The 13,860-nt window shown below is 40.8% G+C and overlaps 1 protein-coding gene across 2 annotated transcripts in view; it reads right to left on the bottom strand.

Moving 5' to 3' along the window:
* zbtb7c (zinc finger and BTB domain containing 7C) overlaps positions 1 to 13,440 on the bottom strand; it is a 266,111-nt gene extending 252,671 nt beyond the window's left edge. For both annotated transcript variants that reach the window (XM_078552824.1, XM_078552826.1), the window contains exon 1: positions 13,290 to 13,440. The gene's annotated coding sequence lies outside the window, so the exon portion shown is untranslated. The remainder of the gene's footprint in view (positions 1 to 13,289) is intronic.
* Between the last annotated feature and the right edge of the window lie 420 nt (positions 13,441 to 13,860).

Here is a 13,860-nt window from a genome sequence, read left to right as displayed (position 1 = left end):
AGGTGATGGGCATTTGGTTCTCCCATCAAAACAGTATAAATAGATACAGCTGCAACACTCTAGTATGGGAGGTACTAGGAAGTCTGTTACACTGAAGGGCTGTCTCAAGAATAAACCAACTTGTCGAAAAAGACCAGCTTTGGACTACATGTGACTACAGGCACACAGTGTGGTTGACTCTTAAATGCTCTCTGAAATGGCCTAGCTAGTATCAAACTGCTGCAGTTCAAGAAGGAAGCTCACCATCACCTTCTCAAGGGCAACTAGGGATGGGCAATAAATGTTGACCGAGCACATCCCAGCAACCAGAAATCAGTTCACCACAATGCCAGGAAAATTAGATTGTCTACAGCATTAAAGTCAGACAGCAAGGACTGGATTTTTGCCATGGGGGTAGGAAACAGGAACCAGGTCTGTTTTTGGGTCAGAAACCCATCTCCAGTGAGTAACTAACTGAAGTTCAGATTTTCCCAGGGGCGAGCCCTTATTATGGAGAAGGTTTCCTGTCCAATTAGAGGCAGTGGGGGAAGGAATGGAGGCAGTCACATTAAGTGTGGGACTCATTTAGACTCCCCACAGCAGCCATAACTGAGGCTGCTGGTTGCCCTGAAGGAAAGACCTGTGATTTGCGTCAAAGTTTTCCACTGCACCACTAGGGAGAGGTCACCCAGGGAAGGACAGACCCTTGCTTCATCAATGTCACTAGGTCAAACTCCTGCAACTCCCTCCCTAACAGTGCTGTGGATGTACCTACACCACATGAATTGCAGCAGTTCAAGAAGGTGGCTCACCACCACCTTCTCAAGGGCAATTAGGGATGGGCAATAAATGCTGGTCTAGCCAGCAATGCTCACATGTCGTGAAAGAATATATTTTAAAAATACACATCACCAGCATTTATTGCCCATCCCTAATTTGTTTTTTCAGCCACCCACCTCAGTTTGGACCCAATTCAGGCCATGAAAATTTAGACCCAACTATTGGAAGTACAATTTTTTTTTAATCCACATAAATAGCAAGAAGCCTTTGTGAAAAAGTTATTTCAATACATTCTAACATACGGTATGCACAACGCACAGTTACATTCTTGACAAATAGTATGTGCTTTTACACATTCCCCATCAATGCATCACAAGAGTGTAAGAGGTGGTTACTACATTTTAGTTATTTCTTTAGGCACCCTTTACCGGAAAGTGAACCTCTCTGAGCTAGTTGTTCCATAAATAGAGTTCAAATCTATGTCTTCTAACTATCTCATTAGAACATAAGAAATAGGGGCAGGGGTGTAGGCCATTCAGCCCATCAAACCACCTCCACCATTCAGTAAGATTATAGCTTACCTTCAACCTTAGCTACAGCTTCCTGTACTATCCCCACATCCATTGATTTTCCTAATTATCTAAAAATTTGTCGATCTCTGGCTTGAATATATACTCAACTGAGCATTTACAGCTCTCTGCGGTGGAGAATTCCAAATGTTTATCATCATCATTGGCAGTCCCTTGTATCAAAGATGATTCTCCCTTATAGATGGTTAGGGTTAAATGAGATCAGTGTTGGCTGTGGATTCGCAGATGGCTTAAGGGCCCATCAGCTTAGCAAGTCCTCCAACGGTGAGGGCATTGGTTGTTGGCCAGTAGAGGTGGTGGCAGATTGTTGGCTCAAGCAGCTTTCCATCTCTCTCGCTGTTCTCTCTTAGTGCCTGCTCTTGTTGTTTGGAAGATATTTATACCACTTTTAATGATGGATCACCATTTTGGTTGCAATTAGGCATCTGCTTCCCATGTGTTGTTAATAGAGCAAACCTTCATGGAGGCTTTGCGCTCGTCTTTGAAACATTTCGTTTGACTCCTGTGTCAGTGGAGTCCCTGGTGTAGCTCTGAGTGGAGCACCTGTTTGGATGCATTGAGTCAGGCATTCTGACATGTTTCATCCATCAGCTGATATGAGATTATCATGGTTTCTATACTTGGTATGACTGTGCCATGGAGGACACTCATGAGAACAAACATGAGCATCCTTTCAAGGCTCAACCCCTTGAATGAAGATAGGTTTCTCCAAAGTTTTTTTTTCTCCATCTCAGTCCTAAATGGCTAATTCCTTCTTCCGTAACTGTGACCCCTAGTTCTACACTCCCCAGCTGGGGAAACATCCTCTCAACATCCATTCTATTCAAGCCCCTTAAGATTTTATAATGTTCCATACAAACAAGGAGCAGGAGTAGGCCATTCGGCCCCTCGAGCCTACTCCACCATTTAATAAGATCACGGCTGATCTGATAGTAACCTCAAATCTGCATTCCACCTACCCCCCGATAATCTATCACCCACTTGCTTACCAAGAATCTATCCACATCTGCCTTAAAAATATTCAAAAACACTCTTCCTGAAAAGGCGGTAGAAGCACAGTTCCAAAGACTCATGACCCTCAGAAAAAAAATTTTGCTTCATCTCTGTTTTAAATGGGTGACCTCTTACTTTTAAAGAGTGATGCCCAGTTCTAGATTCTCTCAAGAGGAAACATCCTCTCCACATCATCCCTGTCAAGTCCCCTCAGGATCTTATATGTTTCAATAAAGTCACCTCTTACTCTTCTAAACTCAAGCCGAGACTGTTCCAACCTTTCCTCATCAGGCAACCCGCCCAATCCAGGTATTAGTCTCATAAACCTTCTCTGAACTGCTTCCAATGCATTTACATCCTTCCTTAAATAAGGTGACCAATACTGTACACTGTATAATCACCTCTCAGTTTTCTAAGCTTCAGGGAATATATGTCTGGTCGACTCAGCCTCTCCTCACAGGATGATACCTCATTCCAGAAATCTGTCAAGTGAACATTTGGTGTACTCCATCCAAGGCAAGTTTTTCCTTCTTCAGAAAATCAGATGAAAATTGTACACAGTAATCCAAGTATGGTCTCATCAAGGCCCTATATAATCACAGTAAGACTTTTTTACTCTTAAAATCCTATGTAAGGTAAACGTACCATTTGCTTTCCTAATTGTTTGCTGTACCCCCATGATAACTTTCTGCCTTTCATTTACAAAGGCGGACACATACCACTAATACCTACATTTCCCAGTCTCTCACCATTTAAAAAAAAAATTAAGCATTTCTATTTTTCTGATCAAAGTGGATGACTTCATATTTCTCCACATTATGTCCACAAGTTCTTCTAGCAGCTTCTCTTAACACAAAATTAATTTGATTTTTACCTGTTCTGAGATTGTAACATCTTAAATAATGGTTATTTTGAACACCTACTTTCATTAATCTTTTCTTTTTTACATGCCAATAGAAGCTTTTACAATCTGTCTCTTGTCTCTAACTAGTTTGACCTCATATCTATCTACCATCATATCTTTTAACCCAATTTCCCAATCTACCTTGGTCAGCTTGTCCCTCATGCCTAATAATTTGCTTTGTCCAGATGTAAGACCCTAATTTCAGTCTTAACTAAATCACTCTCAAATTCAATATAAAATTAACCATGTTATGATCACTCTTCCCCAAGATCCTCTCTCTCTCTCTCTACTGTCTTTAATCTATTATTTTGTTATCATGGCAAGCTTTCTTCCTCTTCCATTTTGCCTATCTCTTCTAAAGGTCAAGTATCCTGGAATATTTAATTTTGAACCTTGGTCACTCTACAACCTCATCTCTGTAACCACTAGTAGATCAACCCCATTAATATCTATCTCTACTATGAATTCCCCTATTCTGTTGTGAATGCTTTGTGCATTCATATATAATGCCTTTAGCTTTAACTTTCTTCTATTTTTCCCCTGCTGTCACCATTGTCACTAATAACTCATTATCTTCATTAAGCTCCCCATCCTTTCCCAACACACTGCTGATTTTTACCCAAATCACTACTCTGCCTTACATCCTCAATATTTCTCTCATTGTTTTCGAATTTACTCTTTCCTGGATACTCCCACCACCCTCTCCTCTCCCCCTTCCCCCTATTAGTTTAAAATTATATTACTCACCTCAGATATTCAATTCATTTATTCATTGGCACCAACTCTGTTTAAATGGAGCTTGTCAAAAATGGATTAGGTCTCTTTTTTCCAAATACTGGTCTCAAGTGTGCCATGAACCAAAATCCCCTGGATCCCCTGCCACCCTCCCTAAAGTAAACATGTATAGAGATTTATTTAGTTTAGTACCTCTTGCCTTATACAATACTTGTCTTATATCCACAGAAATTTGTGGCCAAAATTTGTGCTGCACAGCACATAAAGGGTATCAATGTAGGTTGCAGGAGGTCATACCAGAGGCAGCATCAGGCATACGAAAACATGAGGTGTCAACCTGGTGGAGCTACAACTCAGGACTACTTGCATGCCAAACAGCAGAGGCAGCATGCGACAGAGCTAAGCAATCCCACAGCCAATGGATCAGATCTAAGCTCTGCAGTCCTGCACAGCCAGTCATGAATAGGAAAGGACAATTGAGCTAACTAGCTGGAGAGAAGACTCCACAAACATCCCCATTCTCAAAGATGGGGGAGCCGAGCACATCAGTGCAAAAGATAAGGCTAAAGCACTTACAACCATCTTCCACCAGAAGTGCCAAGTGGATGGTCCAACTCTGCCTCCTCCTGAGGTCCCCAGAATCACAGATGCCAGTGTTCAGTCAATTCGATTCACACCATGTGATATCAAGAAACAGCTGAAGGCATTGGATACTACAAACGCTATAGGCCCTGACAACATTCCAGCAATATACTGAAGACTTGTGCTCCAGAACTAGCTGAGCTCTTAGCCAAGCTGTTCCAGTACAGCTACGACACTGGCATTTACCCGGCAATGTGGAAAATTTCCTAGGTGTCCCCTGTCCACAAAAAGCAGGACAAATCCAACCCAGCCAATTACCACCCCACTCTCAATCATCAGTAAAGTGATGGAAGAGGTCATCAACAGTGCTATCAAGCAGCACTTACTCAGCAATAACCTGCTCAGTTTGGGTTCTGCCAGGGCCACTCAGCCCCTGACCTCATTACAGCCTTGGTCCAAATGTGGACAAAACAGCTAAACTCAAGTGGTGAGGTGAGAGCGACTGGCCTTGATATTAAGGCAGCATTTGACCGAGTGTGGCATCAACAAGCCCTAGTAAAACTGGAGTCAATGGGAATTGGGGGAAAACTCTCCACTGGTTGGAGTCAAACCTAGCACAAAGGAAGATGATTGTAATTGTTGAAGGTCAATCATCTCATTCCCATGGCATCACTGCAGGAGTCTCGCCAGGGTAGTGTCCTGGCTCAACCACCTTCAGCTCATTCATCAGTGAACTTTCCTCTCTCACAAGGTCAGAAGTAGGGATTTTCAGCACCATTCATGACTCCTCAGATACTGAATCAGTCTGTGTCCATTGCAGCAACACCAGGACAACATTCAGGCTTGGGCTGACGTGTGGCATGAATATTACTTGCCACTTAAGTGCCAAGCAATGACCATCTCCAACAAGAAAGAACTAACCATCGCCCCTTGATCTTCAATGGCATTACCATCGCTGAATCCCCCACTATCAACATTCTGGGGATTACCATTGACCGGAAACTAAACTGGACTGGCCATATAAATACTGTGGCTACAAGAGCAGGTCAGAGGCTGGGAATTCTGTGGCGAATAACTCACCTCCTCCCAAAGCCTGTCCACCACCTACAAGGCACAAATCAGGAGTGTGATGGAATACTCTCCACTTGCCTGGATGAGTGCAGCTCCAACAACACGAAAGAAGCTCAACACCATCCAGGATAAAGCGGTTTGCTTGATTAGCACCCCATCCACCACCTTCAACATTTACTTCCTCCACCACCCATGCAATGGCGGCAGTGTGTACATCTATAAGATGCACTGCAGCAACTCACCAAAGATTCTTCAATAGCACCTTCCAAATCTACAAAATCTACCACCTGGAAGGAAAAAGGTAGCAGATGCATGGGAACGTTCCCCTCAAAGTCACACACCATCCTGACTTGGAGCAATATTGCTGTTCCTTCAGTGTCGCTGGATCAAAATCCTGCAGCTCCCTTCCTGACAGCACTGTGGTTGTACCTATACCACAGAGACTGCTGCAGTTCAAGAAGATGTCTTACCATCACCTTCTCAAGGGCAATTAGGGATGGGCAATAAATGCTGGCCTAGCCAGTGATGTTCACATCCTGTGAATGAATAAAAAAAACACATATTGGAAATGCAAAAAATGAAATCCATTGAAGAAATTGGTTGCAATAGCTGCTTCTGTCCAGCACAGGCAACAATGAAAGGAACCAAAACAGATGTAATTAATAGTTCCCAGTGGCTCAAATAAAATAATCAAAACAACAAACCAAGCAATTTCTGCACTTTGTTTACAAATTCTATATTGGTTAGTCTGATTCAAGTTTGGTATGATGATTATAAACACAATCTTCCCAGCACACAACAATGCAAATTTCAACTACTAAAAATACAGTGCCAATTCCTTCTCAGATGTCAATTTAATGTGATAGGAGAATATAATGTATGTTAACTTATTCCAGCTCAAATTCTATGACATTTAATAAAATACAAAAAAAAATCTTGGTTTGAAAAGTAATCACAATTGGCTGAAAAACAACTGCATGTAAGAAAAGACCCATTTCCACAAAACAGCTTTCATTTTGGGAGAGGGAGTGAAGGAGCAGTGACACTCTCCGGGTAATTCTGACTGAATAGTGGTGTAAAACTTGCAATATAGATAGACTTTTCAAGGTAACATAAATAAGGAAGGGTGTTTAGCTGGTGGTTGAGCCAATATTACACATCTTACATGATCACCCAAAGTCAAAATTTCCCCTATGTCATCTAATATGATTTATGAGGGAGCACACTGAAGGTGCATTGGTGGCACAGGTTTCAAAAGAGCATCTTGTGAAATCATAGAGCTCAGAAAGCTGGTGACGGAAAATACTTGTCTACCACATTGTTGTAATGTATGGGTCTAAATTACCTCTGTGTACTATCTGGAATGAAATTGTAATTGTGTTCTTCATAAATATCAACTAAAATCAGATAGACTCAGATGCTACATTTATTACAATAGAAGTGATCATTTATTGAAAGAGACAATATCCAGATTTACTCCAGTTGATTAATTGATTGATTAGCAAACAGCCAGATAAAGGATTGAAACAAGCAATTTAAACACAAAAGTCTAGAGTTCCAATCAGGGTTATTTCAACTACAATAACTTTGATTCTTACTTTCAGGACAATTATTTCAACATTGTGGTTGGTGACAACACAGCTCACTTTTCAGAACAAGCTATCTGCAAGAGATCAGAGATCTGTTCTAGAGGGAAAAGTGGAGGGCAGCAGAAAGAAGGATTGATCTAGGAGCAGTTAAATGACAGACATCAGGGTGGTTGCAAATGAGCTACAGAGAATGTGAGATGCTGGCTCAAGACAGAGGAGCATGACATATCATAACAACAGATCACCTAGTAGAATTAGCTACAAGAAGCTGCAGTATCTGTGACAGTAAATGGTATCAGGGTAACATGATCAGAAACTCTAGTCTGAAGTATGTCAGAACTATTAAGCCTCAGAAGGAACCAAGTCAAGTATATTAAAAAAAAGAAAAATGGTGTTGGAACTAAATTTACATGAGAAGTATTATAAATTTGAGCTTACAAATAGGAGCACTTGATACACCATTACATGAAAGGTGAGGAAGATTGAAATCACAAAGTGAGACAATCTGGTCTCGGTGATTAACGAGTTCTCCTGTAGTTATGGGAGCAGACAGGCATTTCTGTGGCCGTCAACGTGACTCTAGGATGGTTTGTTGCCTCCCTGGTGCTAGGGTCAAGGATGTCACAACGGCTGCAGGACCTGGGTGTATATGTACATAAGTCATTAAAGGTGGCAGGACAGGTAGAGAGCTGTTTCTAAAGCAGACAGTATTCTAGGCTTCATTGATAGGGGCATAGAGTACAAGGGCAGGGAGGCTATGATGAACTTATATAAGACACTTGTTTGACCTCAGCTGGAGTACTGTGTACAGTTCTGGGCACCACACTATAGGAAGGACGTGAATGCATTTGAGAGAGTGCAGAATAGGCTTACAAGAATGGGACCAGGGATGAGACACTTCAGTTATGAGGAAAGAATGGAGAAGTTGGGACTGTTTTCCTTGGAGAGGAGAAGGCTAGGAGACTTGATAGAAGGGGTCTGGACAGAGTAGATAGGGAGAAACTGTTCTCGCTCATAAATGGATCAAAAACCAGACGGCACAGTTTTAAAGTATTTTGCAAAAGAAGCAAATGCGAGGTGAGAAAAAACTTTTTCACACAGCAAGCAGTTAGGATTTGGAATGCACTGCGTGGAAGTTTGGTGGAGGTAGGTTCAATTGAGGCACCCAAGAGGGCATTGGATGATTATTTAAATAGAAACAATGTGCAGGGTTATGGGAAAAAGGCAGGAGATTAGTACTAAGTTAAAATGCTCAGAGAGCCGGTGCAGACACGATGGGCCGAATGGCCTTCTTCTACACGGTTACAATTCTGTGATTCTATGAAGTTTTACTTCAAGCTGAGAAACCAGCAGTGTAGATATCAAAACAATTCATGAATCTCCGTGGTTTCCTCCAGCCACAATTACTCGCTCAAACCTTGCATCCTCCCCTCCTCCTTATTCCATTGTCACTTAAACCTTCAATCAGTCCCCTACATAGGTGTGTGGTGAGACACTAAAGTCTCTCTTAACCTGTTTCCCTTCACCTCTTGCTTATGTATTTGTTTCCCTTAAAGAGGCTTTGTTGGCATAGAAATTTTAGGTAAAAGATTTAGTGAAGGTATTAAGAACAATTCACTGGATAAATTAGTGATTTTCATTTTTAAAAAATTAAATCCTTTGTAAGTAGAAATTTCAGTTATTAAAGACAAATGGTAGATTTTATTTTCGAAAACATTTTGAATGATTTGTGGGTAAATGTAGATATGACAGACATTGACTGAAAAGTGGATGTGACATTACGGTCAATTTGTGGCACCCATAACAATGAAGGTTTTGGCACTACACCATCTGTAGTGTTTAAAAATTATGGACATTTTCATAATGCATTTTCCTGTAATATCTGGTTTGCATAGGAACTTTCAATGGAACACATGCCTCTCATACCAAATTTATTGTATAGATTTTTGGATTTAGTCTGGCAAGAGGTAACAAACAACAACATTAACATGACAAAAGACATTCCAATAAAGCAGAACGTTTCTGAGACCAAAAATAATTTCAAAGCATACTCAAATTAAGGCAATTGGTATTTTTGGCTTGCTAGGCAACTGGCTACCAGTAACATGTCTTTTTCTCTTAGTCTTTCAATCTTCACTGTAAACCCGTTTTTACATACATATATTACACATTTTCATTCATCTAGATATTTAACTAATATGTTAAATGTTAAACGTGGGCTGTAGAGGAAAGAACATAGATGGTGTGATATACCATTAAACACTGACTGAAACAATGTAGAGTATTAATGAATTCTGCTTTCATCTAAAATCTACCAAAATCCTGGCACTCAACAAACACTTCATCAAATATCAGTACCAAATTTAAATTTGTGGAAATAACACTTCTTTCCTCAGTCATGCCTGCATCCTTCATGAGCCATAGAACTCTCATAATTTTGGGAAATCATGTCATAGAACCATTCCTATTAAAATATGCTACTGTGTAACATACATAGCCATCAATTAATGTTGAAATTAACCAGAAAAATACTTTTGTTAGGAAGCATGTCACAATTTTTAAGTATTGTACCATTTAATCAGATTTTCTGAAAAGCAACATTTCACATAACCACAAGGCCTCAGATCCGACTTCTGCTGTTCAACATTCTGAAACTTTGTTAGCCACATTTCCAACTCACTGTCTCAGTATTCTAGCAGAATCAAACATATGAACAAGGAGCAGGAGTAGGCCATTCAGTCCCTCGAGCCTGCTCCACCATTTAATAAGGTCATGGCTGATCTGGTAGTAACCTCAAATCTGCATCCCGCCCACCCCCGATAACCTATCAGCCCCTTGCTTACCAAGAATCTATCCTCCTCTACCTTAAAAATATTCTCTGCTCTGCTCTGCTTTCACTACCTTTTCAGGAAGAGACTTCCAAAGACTCATGACCCTCAGAAAAAATTTCACCTCATCTGCGTTTTAAATGGGCGACCCTTTATTTTTAAACAGTGGCCCCTAGTTCTAGATTCTCCCACAACAGGAAACATACTCTTTACATCCACTCTTTTCCACTTTCCTCAAGATCTTATATGTTTCAATCAAGATGCCTCTTACTCTTCTAAACTCCACCGGATACAAGTCTAGCCTGTCCAACCTTTCCTCATAAGACAACCTGCCCATTCCAGATATTAGTCGGGTAAACTTTCTCTGAACTGCTTCCAACGCATTTACATTCTTCCTTAAATAAAGAGACCAGTACTGTACACAGTACTCCAGATGTAGTCTTACCAATGCCCTGTATAACTGAAGCATAACCTCCCTATTTTCATATTCAATTCCCCTCACAATAAACATTCTATTAGCTTTCCGAATTACTTGTTGTACCTGCAGGCTAGCCTTTTGCAATTCATGCACTAAGACACCCAGATCCCTCTGCATTTCTGAGCTCTGTAATCTCTCACCCTTTAGATAATATGCTTCTCTTTAATTCCTCCCACCAATCTTTAAATTTATCATCCTAAACAATCATTTTCCCTTTAAATCTAAATAATTTTGATTTGTAGAAAATAAAAATTTGCCGATGCTCGGTGAAAAACAGTATGGGAAAAACACAAAGAGGTAGTTCTGAGATAAACATATTTTCATATGACAATTTTCCGGCCACCTCTCCTTTTTAAGAGATTGTCATGTCACTCCTTTCCCATGCCCTTTATAGTGCCTCATGCAGCTTCACAAGTTATTTTCAACCAGAAGCTGAGCATATTCACCAATCAAAATTAAAAAACTGCCCCTTCCCATACAAACAAAATATATTTAAGATGTATTATTTCAAATTTTAAATTTCAAAATGTATGCCTATGTCTACTTTTGACAGAATCCAAGTCTCAGCAATACTTTATTAAATTGTTGAAATTGAAGCAGCCACATTGAACAATATCCAAGGCAACATATTTAATATGAGACAGGATCAGCTTTGGCTTTGTTGGTAGCACATTTACATCAGAAAATTGTGGGTTTGAGTCCCACTCCAGAACCTTGAGCACAAAAATCTAGGCTGACATTCCAATGCAGTCAGTACTGGACAAACAGATTTTTGCTGTCTCAGGGAATCAAGGGCTATGAGGAATGCATGGGAAAGCAGAGTTAAAACAGAAGATGAACCATGATCATAATGAATTGTGGAGCAGGCTTGAGGGGTATGGTCTACTCATGCTCCTATTCCTTATGTTCTTATTTGAGGGAGAACTTCACTGTTGGGGATGTCTTCTTTTGGATGAGACATTAAACCAAGGCCCCAACTGATCTCTAAGGTGGAAGTTAAAAGATCCCATGGCACTATTGCGAAGAAATGCAGGGGTGTTGTCCCCAGTGACCTGGTCAATATTTATCCTTCAATCAAAATCACTAAAACAAATTATCTGATCATTATCACACTGCTCTTCGTCTGAGCTTGCCGTGTGCAAATTGGCTGTGGTGTCTCCTACAATAGTGACTAGTCCTTCTTTGTAAAAAGTACTTAATTAGCTGTAAAGTGATTTCGAATGTCCTGAAGTTGTTAATTGCACTGTATAATTGTAAGTTTTTTCTTAGACTAATCTGTGACTATAAATTTAGTTATATTGTCTTTTTACTTTGAAAAGGGGCTTTCTCTTCTGCCACACCAACCCTAGATTGTGCTAAGTGAATCTTATAACATTCAGGTAATTCCAACTACTCGATTGAAATAGTATAGGCACACAACTGATGTTTTTTCTCCATTCCACATCACAAGAAACCTATTGCTTATAAATTTGCTTATGCTATATACCATAAAAGTAACCCACTAGTTCCTGCACCTTGGTGTAGCACATATAGCCCCAACAACCCCCTACCCCCAATCATGTAATGACCCATGCTAATACACTCTATCTCAGAAATTTCTACATTTCTTCCCAACAACATAAAAACCAACTTACTTTTATATTTATTATTATTCATTCCATTTTGTAAAATCCTTTACAATACAACATTTAATAAATTAATAAATATATAGCATCTGATTTCTTAATCATTTACAAAATTCTTGATGATTGAAAAATCCTGTAAGGAGGAATCGCTAACAAGTCACATGCATGGCTACAATGTCATCAGTTTAGCCATGTGCACTAATTTTAGTGGAAAATGTCTTACACACAGTATAGTCTTTAATGTGCACATTTACTTAAACATCATTCCATCTTTCACCAAAGTTTAGAATTCTGGCATTACTTTATCAGGTACAATACATCTTAGTGCAGATTTCAGGTTTTTGTCCAACAGTTGCAAGTGGTATTTTGACTTCAACAGAGTGATGGTTGAGAACATTGACTTGCACAATAAGGCACGACTGACCTACGCCTGCTCGCCATCTAGAACACATCTGATCGTCTTTTACACGACGCTACTCGGTTCTGGTTGGGATTGCTTTCTTCTGCTGACAAGGAGCGGCTATTCTTATTGGTCGAGTTGACTACAAAGGACAGAACCCCTTTCATTGCTCTGGTCAGCAATCACAAGTTTCATGCAGAATGTTCCATTAACTTCGTCCCCCCGCATTACTGGAGGATCTTGTGACACACCCACACCTGGCAACCTCTTCCATGTACAATCATCGACAAGCTCCCTTAATTTCATAGATCACTGAATAATGCAATTTTCACATACACTAAAACACTAACAAACTCTCTCACTCCTATCCCCTAGATTAAGCAATAATCCTATAATTTATAACTCATCAACCATTTCCATGTACAGCAAATACCTGGGCAAACTCCCTTCATTGCCTGTCTCGCAGACTACAGAATGGCATCTTCCCTTCTTTCAGGCACCACTAGAGCTAGACTACCTGACAAGCCCCCTGAAAGGATGTTTCTCCAATTCAAAACGATACCTGATCTATCCAACTGTCAGGGTTTTTAAAAAAAAAATGTAGTCCCTTTAATCCACCAAAAATAAAACCCCCACCAACCATGACCCTTCCATCCCTGACATCAGAAGTTTATCAACAAATACAGCAACGATGTTCTCACAGAAGAAGCGCGCACACAGATAGACAGACAGTACCTGTTGTATCAGTGTTAACTGCTGTTATTTATTTTCCCCTTCAGATCTTTTTTTTCCTCTCTTTTAATGTCTCTTCCCTCTATCAGACCACAATCCCTTGGTGATGGTGTCAGTGAATCAGGAGCCCGGATGGATATGTGTGTCTCCTCTCCTCTCCTCTCCCACCTCCTGTAATTATAAAAGATGTGGTTGGTAAGTGAGAAAGTAAACCTCACCCAACCTTACAAATAAAAAAGAGGGGGAAATATTTACATAGATATATTGCCCTTCCACTCACGTAACAGCCTAACTTCACAGCAGCCACAGACAGGACAGAGCAGAGCAGAGCACAGAGGAGAGGAGGGGAGGGGAGGGCAGTCGCCTGGGGTGCTTTTGATCGACACCACTGAGAGCCAATCACCGCAAACCCCGCGTGCACGCCCCACCCCGGCCACTGCTCCCGCCCCTCCAACCGTCATTTGAAGGGCGGCAGGTGACCACCAATCAGAGAAGAGCAAGCTCCCCCCCCCCGGGTGGGCGGGGCGGTTTAAGGAACTGCTGCCCGCCCACCGCGCGCCTCACGGCCGCCGCT

The sequence above is a fragment of the Cetorhinus maximus genome, chromosome 1 (genome assembly GCF_964194155.1).
Source record: "Cetorhinus maximus chromosome 1, sCetMax3.hap1.1, whole genome shotgun sequence".
Classification (NCBI taxonomy): Eukaryota; Metazoa; Chordata; class Chondrichthyes; order Lamniformes; family Cetorhinidae; genus Cetorhinus; species Cetorhinus maximus.
This window is presented reverse-complemented; position numbering and strand designations above follow the sequence as displayed.